Source organism: Eublepharis macularius, chromosome 4, assembly GCF_028583425.1.
Source record: "Eublepharis macularius isolate TG4126 chromosome 4, MPM_Emac_v1.0, whole genome shotgun sequence".
NCBI classification, from domain to species: Eukaryota; Metazoa; Chordata; class Lepidosauria; order Squamata; family Eublepharidae; genus Eublepharis; species Eublepharis macularius.
The window spans coordinates 122,446,602-122,465,073 of NC_072793.1; the positions used below are offsets into that span (position 1 = coordinate 122,446,602).

The 18,472-nt window shown below is 45.9% G+C and overlaps 1 protein-coding gene across 1 annotated transcript in view; it reads left to right on the plus strand.

Moving 5' to 3' along the window:
* The first annotated feature begins 5,666 nt into the window (after positions 1 to 5,666).
* PLXNA1 (plexin A1) overlaps positions 5,667 to 18,472 on the plus strand; it is a 418,114-nt gene continuing 405,308 nt past the window's right edge. The window contains exon 1 of the mRNA XM_054978424.1: positions 5,667 to 5,782. The gene's annotated coding sequence lies outside the window, so the exon portion shown is untranslated. The remainder of the gene's footprint in view (positions 5,783 to 18,472) is intronic.

The following is an 18,472-nucleotide window of genomic DNA, read 5'->3' on the forward strand; positions in this document are numbered from 1 at the left end:
GTTTCTTAAATTGGAGAGTCTGGCTACGACCAAAACAAAGAGCTTTTGTGTGCTTCCCAACAGCTTCTGTTTGGAGTGTGTCCACGGTCATGTCCTTTTGGCATTTGTTTAAGGAACAAAACACACACAATATAGCAATAAGAATTACCCTAGAATCTCCATCTTGTTTTCTTGTGTTTTAGGTATGCTAGGATTTCTAGTGTGCCTAGAAAAAGGAAGGCATATCAAGGAATCGGATCTGCAGCTATACAATTTCCATCATCAACGACGATCACCTATGAGCTCAATAATAGTTATTACCACTGGTATTTCAAGGGTAATGACCATGACCAGGGTGCTTGTGCAATATTGTTCAGTTACACTAGTATAATTATACCAGTACACTGGTTAAGCATCACCATGCATTTAAATATCAACCGCTATAATGGGACCTAGGGGTGAATATACTTTTGGAGTCTGCAAGTGAAATAGTGGCTTGGGAGGGGGATTGCTCTGGAGTAAAGAATAGGTGGGCAAATTTTCTCCCTCTTGCCACCTCTTCTTATCAAATAATCCCATCCACCCCAAACTGTCTTTTTCTTTTTGAACAAATGTTGGGGTCACTTATCTTCTTTATGTCTAATGCACAGGAAATACGATTTTTTTTTGTCTCTGGGGCAGGAAGAATGTTAAGGAGTATGCCAGAATCTGTATTGAGCCATGGTGAGGGCAAAGGTGGGAATTCATATCCTTCTTTGCCAGCTCCCCCATGGCTTAGCCCAGAGGGGCTGAACAACCCTTCATTCTTATCTCCCTGAACTCTTCTGCTGCTTAATGTTGATGACTGGAAAGCTTCGTAGTCAGTTTCATATCTTCTGATACCCTACTTCTCTGACTGAACTCTCTAAATGAATTAAATAAATGGCATTAATTCAATCACTGTTCAACCATTCATTGTTCTTTTCCTAACAAACAAAATAATTTTGGTTTTTCTTCATTAGTTTCCAAATGAATGTGCATGTGTAGTTACCCCCTTAGGCATGCTTGACTTTCACTGTATTGTTGCTCTAGTCTTTGGAAGTAAAAATCATGTTTGTTGCTCCCACAGTGTTATATAAAACCCTGCTACGAATTATTTGGCTGTAGTGGAGAGGTCCTCCTCTAAGAGGTGATAAACTTAGTAATACCAGTGTGCAAAATAATAAACAGAGATAGAAACAAATTAATTTCCCCCTGCAGATGAAAGAGAAGTGAGAAAGCCAAGAGGGAGTGCTAGAGATGACCATTTGGAGAACAGCTGAATTCTACCAGTAGAATTAACATTATTTCTGAACTGATAAAGAGGGATGGCAGACAGAACAATCAAAAAAAGAATTGGGGTGATAAAAATGGCTGGCACTGAATGTGCTTCTAAAAGACAAAAAATATACGCAATTGTCAATTAATCTTTTTGATAGCTTTTATGGGTTTTCCTCCTTATAATTTTATCTTTTGAGTTAAGTGAATTTAGTGCCACTGAAGGATACTGACCTGACAGCTTGGAGGCTTAAACACACGGTGTCCATCTGCAGAGCAGGCACTCCACAGGCAGCAGCAGGCATTGCTGTTCCTTCACCACCACCCTCTCCCCACATCTAATCTATCCTTGACACGGAGCACAAAATGGCAGCTGCTCAGCCTTTCACACAGGGTTGCAGACATCTCTGAATTTTCAATGTAGTTGCACGCTTGGCTTCTATCCAGCCTTCGGAGTATTGAATAGAGAAGAGTGCTATGAAAGAAGACTATGGAATAGGCCTTGTTACACAAGGTCATTGTTATAGTGTAGGCTGATGACTGCCACGTAGGATATTGTTGGCATCTGGATCCTTAAGAACTGGCTTAACCAGATGTTTTTGTCAGACAATTGGCATTGTTTCCTCACCTTAATGATAGATAATGGGGATATGAAAATCTGCATATCTATATATGAACTATTGTATAATATTCTAAGAAAAATCTAGTCAATTGAAGTTATATTCCCCTTTCCTTTGCTCTCCTGGCCATCGAATACCCTTTTAATAATAACAACATTTGATTTATATACCGCCCTTTGGGACAACTTAATGCCCACTCAGAGCGGTTTACAAAGTATGTCATTATTATCCCCACAACAAAACACCCTGTGAGGTGGGTGGGGCTGAGAGAGCTCCAGAGAGCCGTGACTAGCCCAAGGTTACCCAGCTGGCTTCAAGTAGAGGAGTGGGGAATCAAACCCGGTTCTCCAGATTAGAGTCCCGCACTCTTAACCACTACACCAAAGTGGCTCACATTTTATTAGGTGAATTTGAGTACTAAGGTAGCTGGACCCTTGTTTTACTTCCTGCATTTCCATACTGCAATACAAGAGTGCTATTGCGTTATGGTATTCTTTTGACTGTTCTTGATACATCACTTTCCTTAGATGCAGAGACTGACAAATGAATAATGAGGATGGGATAGCAAACCATCAGAATGAACAGAAGTACAAGCAAAGCGAGACTGTAATGTTTCAAGTAAGGGTTTCCATGAAGAAGTACCTTTGTGGTTACCTTAGCAACTGAAATATGCTCTACTTGAACCAATACAATTATTGGCCCAGTGGCAATCCCTGGAAATCTGGATCCTGGGACAAATATCCTGCCTGATTTGCTGACAAGTCAACCTTGATTTTTCTCATGGAAGCCCCATGGCGCAGAGTGCAGTACTGCAGCCGAAGCTCTGCTTACAACCTGAGTTCAACCACTCTGAAACAAAAGCCTGACAAGAAAACGTCATGATGCGATGTCCCCCCGTGGGTTAGTAATGACTCGGTGCTTGCACAGGGGACTACCTTTACCGTACCAACCTTGATTTTTCTCACAGAAGCCTTCAGAAGTAACTGATTATTACAGCAGTATTACCATTTGTTGACCTCAGGGTTGTTTCTGTACTCTGAGGCTTCCCCATTGTACAGTCATTGCTGCTGCAAACGCAGAGGCATTTGCAATGACAACGGTGCAGCCACACAGAGGTTGTGACGGAACAGCAAGTACCAGTTTTTAAAAGCTGACCATAGCCCTCTGGTGGCATGTGGGGGGAATGACAGGCACTCTGCTTTTGTAATTTTATTTAAAAAATCCCCCACCATCCTTTGCCTTTACAAAGGATGTAAAGACTTTGTAAAACTTTACAATGTTGAAAGACAAAAGATGTGTGTGTGTGGGTGAGTTATAAAATTATAAAAGCAGCATAAATAAATTGGTCTCAGTGTGGGTGGGATGTTTGAACATGCACGTGTTCCCGTCCACATGGCTGCAAATCTGCTTTGACTGCAGTCTTTTGGGGAAGAACAGAGCAAAGCAGAGGAAAACCCAAAGAGTGGATGAAATGAGGATATCACGTAGATGCAAAAAGCAACTACCATCATCTTCTCCAATCTTGTGGTCCAAAGTTCCACGTGGAAGCAGCCCCAGTTTAGAGCTAAACATTTGGGGGAAGCACTGACCACACACTTTCTAAAAATCGCTTGAGTGACTCAATCCAGTAAGTCGCCAGCACCCCTAGTCACTTGGTAAAGTCTTTGCCTTGATATGTTGTATATTGGGAGAAATTTTCACTTTAACCTTATAAAAAATATTAAAAGACAAAGGATTAAATCTCAAGTTATAAAACTGTAAGATGTGAATCAGGCGAGGGATAATATGCATGTTAAAGTCACCATGTGGATGCTGTCCAAATCAGCCTCCCTATCGTGGGTGATCCATTCTGTGGCTGGGAATTAATTACCAGTGGATCACCATCACTTTGCTATGAGACTCCAAATATATACCCAAGGGGCTGTAAGGAACGTTGAGCAGGAGCTTGGGGAGACGTGGCAAGGGTATGGAGTCCATGAGGAAAATGTTTTTCACTATTGCAAGGCAAGGGGTAACTGCTCACCACAGGAAGGCATAATTCCTGCGGTAAGCACAGCATATCTGCTAACTCTTAATTTCTAGGTGCATTTGTCTGCCCAAAGGACTGTGTTGTGTTGCCCTTTCGCTTCATGGGGAGTAAAGAGCTGGTCAAAAGTTTTAAAGCTATACTCTGAAGTGTGCTTCACAGATGCCAAATACTATGGTGTGTGTGTGTATGGTATGTGGTGCTCTTCACTGCACATAGAGAGCAGTGTGTGAAAACACTCCTATTTTTAACAATTTCCCATTGCAGTACCAACAAGCATGCATAGCAAAAAAAAAAAAAAGAGAGAGACTATATTTTTAGAAAAATGAACATTCAAAAACCATCCCCAGACCTTGTCAAATATCACAACTAGAAAGTGGAATCCTTTCTCTTGGTGCACCAGCTCAAAATGGGCAACTCTACCCATTTCAATAGCATTTGCTTCCTGAGCAATGCACTTTGGATCTCTGGGAGTATCACCATTGACCTCAGTGAGAGATCACCTGCACCCTAATTTAGTAGTCTATTAAGACTGAGGTTAATTAAAAGATGTCACTTGATTCCTTCTGATTTTCATATAGTCATTGCACTGTTGGCAAAGGGCTAGGACAGAGAGAGTCAACCCTCCATGAATCCACGCTACACCTGGTGAATAACACAATGCCAGACCATTTTGCTTGGCACACAGAAGTGGCTCTCTGCCCAAGGAACCAAGGTAAGCCCTTCTGCTGCTGGCAGTGCTGTTGGGGCCTAACTTGCTCCCAGCATGTCTGGCCAATACACCCCTTCTCCCTTTTTTCTTTCTCTACTGGCGCACTAACATCTTCATGGGAAACACTCCAGGCAAAGAGTGTTGACTCCCCCGGGGTTGGATGTGTTGGTTCCTTCTTAAGATGATTCTATGCCATTCTGAGGTATAGAATGCTAATCCCTACTATAAGGCTATTTTCACAAGTAATGATAGGAGCTTATTTTGGTCTGGAATAGGTCACAGTTGTTTTTAAGGTAATAGAAAAAGCTGAAGAGGACTAGTTTTTTAAATCAGCTGGTTGTAGTAAAAGTTGAATTGTACCCAGTCCCAGGAAATACAAAACCAGATTTAACCACTGCCTGGGTTGCATAAAAACGACCTTTTCTATGGCTGCAGTTCTAAGGAGGAAAGATGTTCCACGGCTTAGATGGGACTTAGGTTCAAATACTTAGGCTGCAATCCTGGGCTTTCACATTTTTAGCTGGCCGGGCGACAATACTTGCTTCCTACAGGGGAGACACAGCTGCAGAGCGGTGCCCGACCACGCTGCCAGCTCGTGTTGGCCGCCGATCCCCGTTCTGAGTGCCAGTTCAAAGCTATACGCGTGGAAAACCAAGCAGTTTAAAGCACGAAATATTAGCACTGACAACAGCGGAACCGGAGAGCGCATCCCTTCACCACCGGCGTCCGGCACCTCCGGGCTCCTCCACGCGAGCCTTGCCACTTTTAAGGCTTTCCAGCAGGCATCGCCCTTTTAATAGCACGCCAGCCCCCTCGGGCTTCGGGCCTCCCTTCCCTCCGCCTCTTCTTCGCCAGTGCGCCGTTCAGCACAGGTCTGCGCGCCCTCTAGAGGCGGCAGCTGGGGGAGCAGCAGCGGCAGCCCCTTTGAATGTGTGTCTTCGTCTGTCTCCCTGGGAAGTCAGATCGAGGCTGGAGTTCCATTGGAACCCTGCGCTGCATTCCATTCCATTCATGCTGGGCAGCGGCGGCAGCAGCAGCCACAGAAAAGCGAGCGAGGCACCGAGCGCCGACTTGCAACGGGGAGGGGGGGCTGTTTAGCGTGGAATGTAATTATGGCAGGCACATCCGAAGCGAGCTCCGATTCATGCTGTAAGTCGTGCGATCTAACTTTCCTCATTTACCTCTCCAAGAATACGTATTTTGAAAGCAGTGATTTTGCAGAGAGGGAGACCGAAAAGCTTGGTTTCGAAGGGTGGGCGAACGGATTGTAATCCCCCACCTTGTTTCTCCGGCTTGGTCCGTAGTAGTTGCACCCCATACGAGGGAGCGACACATTTACACACGCAAACACACACACAGATACGGGGAGATGTTCAGCCTTTTTTTAGCTTGGGGGAAGCCTGCGTGCTTTTTGCCGGGGGAAGATTTGCTGCTCCGCACACGGCGAGATTCCTTCTTGATTTATATATTTATTTTTTGCATGCGGGAGGAAAGCGGAGTTTGCTGAATTCTTTTGCTGGGTGGGATCGCCGTTGCCGCTGTGCTGCTGCTATTTGGGGTGTGTGTGTGTGCATTGTGTGTATACGTACTGTGCTGTGTGTTCTCGGCGCTGGAAGATCGTAAAGTAGGGAAAGCGCGTGTGTGACACAGAGACACACACACATACAAGGCATTGTAGAATGGGGGTGGGGAGAGAAAGGAAGAGGCTCGCCGCTTGGCCAAAAATGCTCCGCGGGAATGGTGCGGTGGGGAGACTTTCCCGAGGGAAATCAAACTGGCTATAGGAAGAGCCTGGATGGGTCTCTCCTTAAAATGTGGCAGCCAGGCTTGGAGCGGAAAGAGTTGACAATGAGACGTGAAGAGCGTTTGCAATTAAAAGTGTGCGGGCAAACGAGGGAATCGGCTCGCCTTTGAAATTGACTAAAAGGGCGTGTATAGTTAGCGGTGGCGGTCGTGGGGGAAATGGAATGGAAAGGACTGGAATGGATCAGCATGTGGTTGTAACAGCTACGCTCGCAATAGAGGAGCGGCGGGGAGGGGAATCGGAAGGGGGGATAGCGCTTTCTTGAAAAGCTTCAGATGCTCTAAAATGTGCCACCGCTGCTTCCCTGCGTGAGAACGCTGAGAGAAACTCTCCCCTCGCCACACCATGCCTCGGCAAAGGGAAAAGGTAGGGAGAGGTGGGAGCGGAGGGGGGGGAACTGCAGTAGAGCTGAGCGAGGACGGGGGATAGCGGAGTGCATGCGTGGCTGGGGGGTGTATAGCGTGGTGGAGCGCCTGCCGCTGCCAGCTCTTTCCGCATTTACCTTACGTTTTGAGATTATTTTCCAGGAGCTGCTGCTACCTCCGCCTTGCTCCGATCGCGGGGGCCGTGGTGGGGGGAGACCGGCGCTTTAGCGGGAAGCTCCGCAAGCTGTATTGCACCCACTTTCCCCTTCTTTTCCGGGGCTTAGATGAGACAGAAAGAGGAAGGGAAGCAGAAGCTGGCGCTGCTTTGCGGAAGGCGGTCTTTGGGGCTGGCAAGGAGAGAGGGAATCAGCTTCGCAGTGCGAAAGTGACTCAACTCGCCAGTCATCCGCTGCGCAGCGGACCCGGCCGAGATTGTCCTGTCATTTCCACCAGCAATTTCCCTTCTGCTCGGTCACCTGATTGGGAAAGGGAAAAGTTTGATCAGAAACATATCTTCCCCCGTAGGGCCAGCAGTGGGGCGTGGATGAAGGAAAGAGCAGCCGCTTCGGTGCTCTTTTTGGAAAGGCCCAGCCTGCCCAGTGCTCTTCTCTCTTTTCTCCCCCCTCCCTCGCAGTTTGGGTGTCATTTCAGGACCCGAGCCTGCCCCACCCACTCCCCCCATTCACTCCCCCAAGGTGCCTGAAGTTGAAGAACTTTGCCTGCCGAGTGTGCCATTCATTGGGCATGTGCGTCTGTTTCCCATGGAAAGCTTCGGTGGGTTTCTGGCTCTGGGCTTCAGCTGATCAGAGGCTGGAAAGATGCTGCAGCCAGATTAGAGGGGGATGGATTGGGATGCTGGGTTGCTGCCCCCTGGGATCCAGGAGGCTTTCCCTCATTCTTCTCCTGGCTGCCCTCCTTTCCAGGAAGCAGCTTTTTGCTGGCTTGTCATCTCCCTCTGTGACAAGCAGGAGCTAGACTGACCGCTTTAGTAGCCAGTTGTGGCATTGGGGTGGTGACTGCCGGCATTGGGTGGGTCTTTATACAAAGCATTTTGCCCAGTGCTGTAACCCTCTCCCTATTTTTTTCTTTCCTCATCTAGTGTAATAAAAAAAAAAAAAGAGGGAGAGAATCTACTGAATGGTGTGGAGGATTCAGGAACCTTTGCACAGCGCTTTGCAAAACACAGCACCATCTTAAGGCTTATTCATTCATGAATTATTCTCCTTGATTATGGTGTGTAGTTTAGGAAAGGCTTCCATGCTCTGCCACCCAACAGCAAGCCTCTTTGCCCAGATGATAAATATAGCTCCGTAGAGTGAATGGGAAGGAGAGGGTTTTGTAGGTGTTATTCATAATGCGTACGGATAAGCCTGAACAATAAACAAACAAACAAAAAAACTGGGAGGCTGTAATGTACCCAGAACTCTTGGGGGAAAGGCAGGGCATATATCTAAATAAATAAGTAATCAATCAATCCAATAGAACCATTAAAGTGGCATATAGCAAAACTACCTCTTGTTTGCATGTTCGTTTTTCAGAATTGCTTTCATAAAATTATTGTGCTAGTGATTATGTCCCGTGTTGTGGACATGTGATAAAGATATGCAGTCTGTGTCCCGTGCACACTTGCTAGGCTCCTGTGTTATTCAAGAGGAGGGATTTGCAAATATTCAGAAGTGGGCTGAGTCCAGTTGAAATCTAAGGGTTTAAGCCTTCTTTTTCTTCCAGTTGTCACGTATGCTAGTTCTTCCTTTCTATCCAGTGAGCTTCTTTCTAATCACTATACCAATGTGTTTATGCATATTGATTGTCTGTATTGACAGGCTCTAGCTGGGAGAGGGGTGGTTGTGAGGCAAGGAATGAGACGTGTGTAAGCAGAATTTACATGAGATCGGTCATTATTGAATGGGGGAGCAATGCAGGATTTAACCTTCTTGCTTGAAACTCCCCTTTTCCTCATGCCCCTGTGTGCTGAAGGGAAGCATCTTCAGTCTCCTACAAAATTAGCCATGCCAATCATTCTTTGACAAACTTAACAGGGAAGAAAAGTTCTGATCACAAGCTGCCTCTAGGAAAGTAGTCTTCTTTTTGCTTAAGATGAAATCTGAAAGCAAACCGTCTTCTGAGAATACAGTGGGTTATTGCCCTTTCGCTAGAGTAAAAATTATGCATCCATGTTCATAAAGAGGGGAGGGATGGGCAAGGGACAAGCACAGCTATTGACTGCATCAAAGGTTATTCATTTGAAAACACCATTTCCCTCTGTATAGCATCTAATTGCTTCCTGAACAATCTCAAGGTCTTCTGTATGTACTCAGTGGGCAAAATGAGCTGCTCGATTTCTCTCTGTCTTGAGATACCAATGACCAAATTGTGCAGACTCAGGAAGTTAAAGAAAATTAGTGGGCCAAAAAACTCCCAAGCTGATGCAGAGATAATTCCGTAAGCGGTTACAAAGAGGAGAAGGCTTTTTAAAGCATTCTTTTGCAACAGACTCTGTTTGCATAGTTCAACTTGTTTTATATTAGTAAATTACAGTGCTAGCGGCACTGAGACAATATCGAGGCTGTGTGGGTGGGAAGGAAGTTTGGATCCAAAATATGCAGTCATGTAACAGAGCAAGACGCTGTAGGGAATGCTAGCTGGTAATGTGCTACATCCCATTCTGGAATTGTCTTTTTGTTTTGGATTCTTCTGAAGCCTTCCTTTCACTAGATCTGTCTATTTGGATTAAGATCCTTGCTTGCATAAAACATGCATGTATTCCTCTCCAGTAGGTTTTACAAAAACAACAGCCAGAAGGCAACTCTTGCTGTTTGGAGTTGGATCACTGTTTTTTTTCTTCTTCTGTTCTGTATAGGTATATGCCATGGCAAGGTGTTTAGGGACCCAAGATGAAACAGTCCCCCACTCCATCACTTAAGCCTTACCCATATTACATGAGACATGCCCAACTTTTAATGATATATATTAAATTATATCGAATTATTTTATGTATGTTATTAATAATCCACCTTTCTCACTGAGACTCAAGGCGGATTACACAGCGTAAGACAATATAGTACGTTACATTACAATACAATGTAAGTCTGTACAGAGAGTGAGAGAGATCTGGTATATGTGTTCCAATAGCAGCGCAATAGCATTCTGAAATTTAGGGGAGGGGGCATACTCCTTGAGAGGATGCTTGCTTTGTGTACATGAAGGTTCCAGGGTCAAGCCCTGGTATCTCTAGCTAAAGCAGCCACTGGGTAAAACCTTTCTCTCCCTGAGCCCTTGGGAAATAGTGCAGCTGAAAAGAGACAGAATTGGCACGATTGACGTAACACGAATGTTTCACATGTTCAGTAACACATTAGTAATTTTATTTAACACCAAACTTAAAAGAAAAACTTCCAATAAACGATGTTTTTTCTTTTTTCAAGATGCTCATACAACCTTTAAAAAACAACAGACAAGCTTTTCGGATAAAATGTCATTTATCACTTCATCAGACCCCTTGTTCCTTGCCAAAAAAGTGCTCAGTTGAAATAAGTGCCAAAAGTCCCCCCCCCCAAAATAGAAGCAGTCCCTAATAACAGTTAAGTGCCACCCAGTCACAACCAATTTATGACAATCCCTCAAAGGGTTTTTTAAGGCAAGAGATAAGCAGAGGTGCTTTCCTTTGCATAGCAACTCTGGTCAATCTTAGTAGTCTCCCATCCAAGTGCTACCCATAGCTGACCCATAGCTTGGTTTCCAAGTTCTATCAAGCTTGGGCTATTCAGGCTGCTAGTTCTTAAATTTCAGCATGTGGGAACATTGGCTTTCATCCTGACATTAATTATGTGAACAGGTCCCATTGATTTCAGTGGGACTTACGTCTAAGTAAAACCTGCAGTCTTTGTAATTAGGATGTTGTTGTAAAGGCTGTTGTGGTGTTGTAATTACAAGCCATTTTACAACTGGATATATTATTATTAATTATGATTTATTATTTATGATGCATAGTGCTAATACACATGGAGCTTTATGGGAAAAAGAGAGAGGCTCTTCCTCCAAGGAGCTCTTCTATGTATCTGAACCAAACAATCCCCTTCACCTCAGCAAACGCTGTCCTGGATCCTTGCTCTACCTTCCAGTCTTCTACTGTGACCCTATATTAGTAAAAATTAGTTATCAGTTGGTTACAGATTTATGATAGGAAGAGATCAGTGTCAGAACGCAGCTTCTCAAGTCTGACTCATGGGTTACTCTGAAGCTGTTCTTGAGATGGCTATGAGAGAAGGGGACATGAGAAAGACGCGGTTATTTTGAGGCACTTCCAGATTCTCAGCATACCGGTGTGTTACTCATGAGCAGATAAGCGATGAAGACCTTTCCACATTAGGAATTCAGGCGACAAGTGTCTTGGTTCAGTAGCATAAAGTAAGACAAAGTGCTTAATATGAAAGGCAGGCAAAGTTTTCTGCCATAGAGATGCTATGTATGTGTGTGGCAGTCGAGAGAGGTCTAGGTTTTTTAAAATCTTCTCAGGCTCCTTGATATAAATTGTATTTGCTGCAAACAGAGGCTCACCCAAATCTGTATTGTGTTTGCAATTGTGAGGGGCAGGGCAGGGGGAGAACAAAATCCAAATCTTGCTTCCATCCATAAGCTGAAGCTTTTTATCTTGTTAGATGCAGAAAGAATTTGGTAGGGGGAGGGGAAACAAACCCTCCTAATGAAAATGTTGGGCTTCCAAGGAGGACAGATCAGGGCTTAGGGCTGGGCCTGCTTAATGTTTAACCAGGCTAAACAGCTTAAATATGACCTAGTCTGGTGTTCGTCTTTCTCTCCTTCCTCAGTAGAAAATATCACTAGACCTCTGTTTCCGTTTCTGCCCCCTCAAGAACAGTTGGATCAAGAATTGAAATAATGCTGTGGGTTGCTTCTTCCAGGCCTTGAGAGAATTGACTGCGCTTTGGAGAATTGGAAGGGTTTAGTCCTAAACGGGTGGCTTGACTTTTACCTCAGTGGAGGATTTTCGGCTAAGGAGCCCCAACTGTTTAGTCCTTAGGTGGCAAAAGCTCCCTGTAGTCAATGCACATCCTGATTGCAGGATGCAGTTATAGGAGTGGCATCTGACTCAATTTATTTTGAACCACTTCACTATCCCTAACAGACTCCTTTGTAACTAAAAAAAAAATTCATGCGGAGTGCCCAGAGGCACTAATTTCCTATCTGAGATGTGACATCCATAGAAATTTAGCTGCCTTGTAGTGTTTGTACCTATCCTTAAAGCACCCCTGCAAGATGGCACCATGTTTTTATCTCTGTTTTAGAAACTGTGAAGCATTAACAGTGTTGCTTTACCTTGCTGGCCTGATGTGGAGACAGTAAATAAACTTGAGGCTTCAGAGTACATCTGCTACTGATTCACCTCTGGTTTTAGCGTCTGACGGGGAGGGCGGTCTAGAAATGTGATTAAATAAATAAATATATTCCACAGGAGTGATGGATATTGTCAACTCCATTACTATATCGCAGCAGAATGTGTGTGTGTGGTGGGGTGGACTTGGCCAGGGCAATGTAAGAAATTAGTGGCTAGGAAAAATTGGATTGAAGTATGAGAAAATACACTAAGATTTGCTCTGTGTTGGTGAGGGTGGGGGATGAGGAAGGATACAGAAAGCTAGCAGCAGCCAAGGAACTTCTGGGCTAAGTTTGTTCTCTACTTCTTGCAGTTATTAAAAGCCTGGGTGGGGCTGGAGGTGTGAGCTTAAGTGGAACAGCCAAAGGGCTCTTGGTCCGTGGCTTCAGTCCCAGGCTTGTAGCTTAGGTCCTGTGTTAGGCAGCGTTATCCATCAGTACCAGCCCAGGATATGTGTGCCTGCCTTTGTTTTGTTGTATTTTGTGTTGAAATTCACATATTGTATCTTTTTCTGTGAGCTGCTTTGGATTCCTGCGAGAAGCAAAGCAGCATATATCTGCCATAAAAGATAAAAGAAAGAAAGGTAGCCCTGGATTATCATCTGGAAGCTTCTGTTCAATCTTTGAAGTTCATGGTAACCTGCCTCCTGATGGGGAAATTAAAAAGGTAAAGGTGCAAGCACTGAGTCATTACTGACCCATGGGGGGATGTCGCATCACAATGTTTTCTTGGCAGGCTTTTTGTTACGGGGTGGTTTGGCAGGGGGAAATTACTGGGGGCATATTAAAGCAGCACTTCCACTGGCTTTGTTGCCTTCCAGTACCTTCCTTCCCCACATGTCCTGCCTGAGAGTGGTTCCATACTTTATGCCTCATTTGTGTTTGCTGTGGGTATGCTGGCCTTTCCCACAGCAAACAAAATGTGCACCACACGTGCACATCCTTACGTATTTTCCAGGAAGGCAGTCAGTGCTGTTATGTATGTACACTTGCGTGTTTAAGGGCATACGTCCTTCATTCACACTTCACCCTGGGTTTTTCAACTTCTGCTCTAGTATAAGCCATGCTAGAACCACTTAGAATTGGTTTTGCTAAACTGATTGCTTTGCAGTTCTCTGATGTGACGGAGCTCACTTGTTTATGGTATCTGATTATGACCATACTAGAAACAGAGCCCGTTGTGCAAATAAATACAACGGGCTCTAGAAAGCTGGGGCTGGGGAGGGCGGTGGGGGGGGGGGGTTAGGAACGGCTGGCAGATGGGGGGCAAGAAGGGTCTGGGGAGAGGTGAGAAGCAGGAGGGGTCTTCTGGGCAGCGATGGCAGGTAGGGAGGCAATGGGGGTTTGGGGAGGGTGGAGAGGCAGAAGGGGTCTGCGGAGGAATGGCAGGTAGGGAGGGAATGGGGGTCTTGGGAGGGTGGAGAAGCAGGAGGGGTCTGGGGAGGAATGGCAAGTAGGGAGGCAATGGGGGGTGGGGAGGGCTGAGAGGCAGGAGGGGTCTGGGGAGGAATGGCAAGTAGGGAGGCAATGGGGGTCTTGGGAGGGTGGAGAAGCAGGAGGGGGTGGGGAGGATTGGCAGGTAGGGAGGGAATGGGGGGTGGGGAGGGTGGCAGGTGGGATGTGGAGCCAGGGAGGGCGGGCAGGCGGAGAGCGGTGCGCCGCGGCTCCTGCAAGCCTCGTAGGGTGGCAAAGCTCTGCTCCCCTCGTTACCCCTCGCCCTGGGTCCGTGGAAGGCATCACACCGCGGCTCCTGAGGGCCTCTCAGGGCGGTGGTGCTCCGCTTGCATCCCCTCGCCATGGGTCCGAGGAGGGCGGAGCGCCGCGGCTCCAGGGGCCTTGTAGGGTGGCAGTGCTCTTCTCGTGCCCCCTCGCCCCGGGTCCATGGAGAGTGGCGCGCCCGGCTCTGGTGGGGCTGACGCGGTAGCGAGCGCTTTGCTCTTGCCCCGTCCCTGCCAAAAGTGGCGCAGCTCAGCTCCGGCGGGGGTCAGTGGGCCGCGGACGCTTCTCCCCCACCGCAGCTCCCTCAAGGCTTGCTGGCCCGCCGCCCTTCTGGCCTGCTGCCCACTGGGCTACGAAGCCGGCGGCAGCAGGCTGGCCCTCCTCTCCCGACCCTCGGCGCCCTCGAAAGCGGCCTTCCACGGCGCCCTTTTATGCTGGTGCGCCCGGGCATGTGCACCAGTATAAATGTGCGTCGTCGGGAAGACGCTAAGGGAATTATATAGTAGGATTCTGCATGTTATAGTTCAGTGTGGTGCTGTGGCTAGAAGGCTGAGCTTGTTTGTCGGAAATCCAGGTTCCTACTCCCACTCAGCTATAAAACTTACTTATTGGGCTTAGGTAAATTGTCTGACTCTCACAGGGATTGTGAGTCTGACAGTGCAACCCTAAAGAGAATTACACCTTTCAAAGCCCATTGACTTTAGTGGAAGTCTGCACTGTAAGAGGCCATACAGAGCTCTCTGGACAAAGGGCTTAATAAATACAATAAATGTGATGCTTGGGATTAGAAAATCCTACTTCATTAGAGGGGGTTGAATTATATCATACTGTGTTCTGGTGACCCCTTCGGATTCCTTGAAAACTTACCAGGGGTTCTTCAGTGAGAAGATCAGTAACAGCAGACAAGATTCCCTGAGCAAGGTTCAAGTCCAATAGAATCTTAAAGACCAACAAAGAGTTTCCCAGGTATATGCTTTCAAGAATCAAGCTCCCGTCACTAGATATGTCAGGGAGTTTGACTCTTGAAAGCTTATGCTCTGGAAACTCTCCTTGGTCTTCAAGGTGCTACTGGGCTTGAACATTCCTCATCGACTGCAGACCAACACAGCTACCCCCCTGAAAAGATGCTTTGAAATGCAACATTCTCCACCAGCACCAGTCTTGCCCTTCAATGTGGTGCTGCCCCAGTGTTCCTGCTGTGGGGATATTGGTTGTATTCTTTCTAGGGCATGTTCTCAGACAGGCTTTACAAGTCTGGCTGGTGCCCCAGATTAGGCATGCCAGAATCCTCTGCAATGCTTACAACTTGCTTTTCAGACCAGTTGATGTGAGAAATGTTCCTCAAAGAAGAAAGTTAAAAAAACACTGGATTAGATGGTTCTGGAATGTCTGACTGCCTGAAAGGGTAGACCACAGCTCCATTCCCCCAATTCTATAACATGCTGAAAAGGACTATTAAAGAGTGATAATAGGTAACTTTGTTAAGTCACCTTCTAAATAAGCCCAGATGTAGACAGTTGTGACTCTGATCTTCATTTCTGTGTGAAAGGTTTGTGAAAAGGATATTTATTTGGGATTCATGGCATTATGGGCAATTTTCACCTGCTGTCCAGTTTTCACCTGCTCTCACACTCAAAGCCACCCTTCTGGAGCTGCTAACTGCAGCTTGCACAATGTAATCGTGTATGTACAGTAAGAACACAAAAGTTTTTCATATTGGTATGTAGAGGTGGATTTGTTTAAAAGTCTTCTGTAATAGATATGGGAAGAGGTGGGTGGTGTTTAACCAATTCTGTTCACCTCAAATGTATGTAATACCTTTTCATACAGGATATCTTGTGGCTGGTGAGAGGAGGAGTTTAGTTTCACCTGTGAAGAAAAGCCTCGTGGCACTTTGAGGCGCGGTCAGTCAGTGTGATTAGAAAAGAGCCAAAGAAACCACACGGCTGCTCAAATAAAAAGCTCAATCATGTCTGTGCATTTCCTCCTGGAGCAGCCATTACTTTTGGATGATGTGTTTCTGTTCCAGCCTGACCTTTGCTGATGTTGCTTTTAGGTCCGCCCCTGTTCTCAGACCCTTTAAACCTCAGGCAAATGTCTCTTAGATAGCTGAGAAACGTTCCTGACTATTTTAAAAAGAGTAATGGATGCACTAGTGGTTGAGTCCTTCATCTAACAGGGGTCTGAAAAGCACCTGTCCAACCTCCTCTCTGTTCCCCGATAGACCAAAATGTTTAAATTCCTTTCCAGTTGCCTGAACAGCCATTGTCCTTTAGGGTTGAATCTCAGCCCAAATTAAATTTGAAGTTTTCTGGGTTTTTTTACCCTTTTGTTTTTGATAAATGATGCTGGGTGAGCTTAGAGTTTTGCATAATTAACCTCCTGAAGATTAGGTTTGCAACCAGTGAGGTTTTACATTTGTCAAGGTTATCTGTGTCTTTGTTTAACATACTTGCTTTTCTCTCCCTCCCCCAATCATTGTAACTTCTGTGAAAGGAGTGCCAAATGGATTGAATAGGCATGGATTATTTGGTGGCCTTATTCACAGGTGGGTAACTCAGGCATGGGGACAGAGGCTGTGTGTAGTTAGTGGGACTGACAAGTACTCTTCATTAGGGGTGCTCAATCATCTGCTAGTTTGAGTCTAGTCCTGTATGCCATCGATGACCAGGCAGCCAATTTATCAGTGGGCTGTTCAGCTTTTTGTGGTCTGTTTATACCTGGCAGGGAACTTTTCTTTGGGGTGGGGGAGGTGGGCGATCAGCTGGGACAGCCCCCTTCGGAAAACTTCACTGTGTCCTTGCAAGGCTGGGAAACAGCAAAGCTTTGAGTTAGCGCCTGTTTACCACCTCCCCCTTTGCTGTCAATTTTCCAACCTTCCAGGGACACACAAAGTTTCTCATGGCGGATCAGCTAAGATTTGGCTTCTGATCTCTTACCTTGGAGACCAAGAAACAAAGTTAGCAACAACAGGGCAGCTTCAGACCAGTTTGGCAGCTTCTTGAGTTGTTTGGTGCCCAGGAAAATGCATCAGGGGCCTGGCTCACTTCTGGCCATGGTAGTCAAAAGCAGTATGTTTGGCTTGTTGTGACCATGCTTGCTTCAAAATTGTGGCATCTTTACTCCTGAGACCCCTGAGTTTCCTCCTGGGTCTCTCTAATGTATTGTGGGATAACAATAACTTGATGCACTTTAATTTTTTCCTCTTCCTTTGTTTGCACATTATTAGTCTTTGAAATTGAACTCCCATTCAGGGTCTGCACTGTTGTGTATTCCAGTTTTGCTTAGTCCAAGGGGTGAAAATTGCCTGAAACATGAAGTAATGCAATGGAAGGAGGAGCAACTCCTCTTTGTGCCTTGTTTGCTAAAACTGGAAGGGGGGAGAGGGGTCAGAAGAGAGGAATGTGCTCGTGCCAAGGCAAGAGATACCATTCTCCTGTTAAGAAAATTACAATAATAATATTTGATTTATATACCACCCTTCTGGACAACTTAACACCCACTCAGAGCAGTTTACAAAATGTGTTATTATTATCCTCACGACAATCCCCCTGTGAGGTGGGTGGGGCTGAGAGAACTCCAGGAAGCTGTGACTGACCCAAGGTCACCCAGCTGTCTTCAAGCAGAGGAGTGGGAATTAAACCTAGCTCTCCATATTAGAGTCCTGCTGCTCTTAACCACTACACAAAACTGCCTCTCCTGCCCTGGAAGTTGCTCTCTCTCCACCTACAGTGGCTCTGAAGCTGAACCACCTGCTTTCTGCAGAAAGAAGATCCCCAGCCCCCAAATTCTAGGTCACAAAAGCTCGAGGACTTCCATACTCATGAGCAGCAAAGTGCTCTTCTGTAGTAAAGGGTTGTACACACAAGACCATGGATGCCTTAGTTATTGGATGTTAGCTTATTGTATGTGCATTTGGTCTTATAACTGGTGTAACTTTTTTGTTGTTTGTACACATGACTGTTAACAGTCCGTGTGGGAAAAGCCCCTTCTGGTCCTGAACACTGACAGGTTTGAGGCCAGCTATTTTTTAACAAGCAGAGCTTGTTAACTTTGCCTGCCTTTAGTACTGGGAATAAAATTGTGCTGCTGGTATAATTGTATTTTGAGGATCCTGTATGCAATTGCTGTGTAATTGCAAGGGTTAATTAATTAATTAACTTCACTTATGTCCAGCCTTTCTCCCTCATGGGGACCCAAAGTGGCGTACATCATTTTTCTCTTCTCCATTTTATCCTCACAACAACACCCCTGTGAAGTAAAGTAAGCTAAGAGAGGGAGAATCACCCAAACTCACCTGGTCTGCTTCCATGACAGGATTTGAACCTGGGTCTCCAAGATCCTAGTCCAGCACACTAACTACTATATCACACTGGCATGGGCATTCTGTGTGGTGGCCTGGCCATTAATACTGGGCTTTTGCTGGTTTTTCACAAGCCACAACTGCTGCCTTGATACTCCCATGGCTGCTGCCTAGATGGGAGCATTAGGCAGATTCCCCCCAGCCTTCCTGTGAACTCCCTCTGGAGAGCTGAAAATTTTTTTAATGGAACTGTTTCA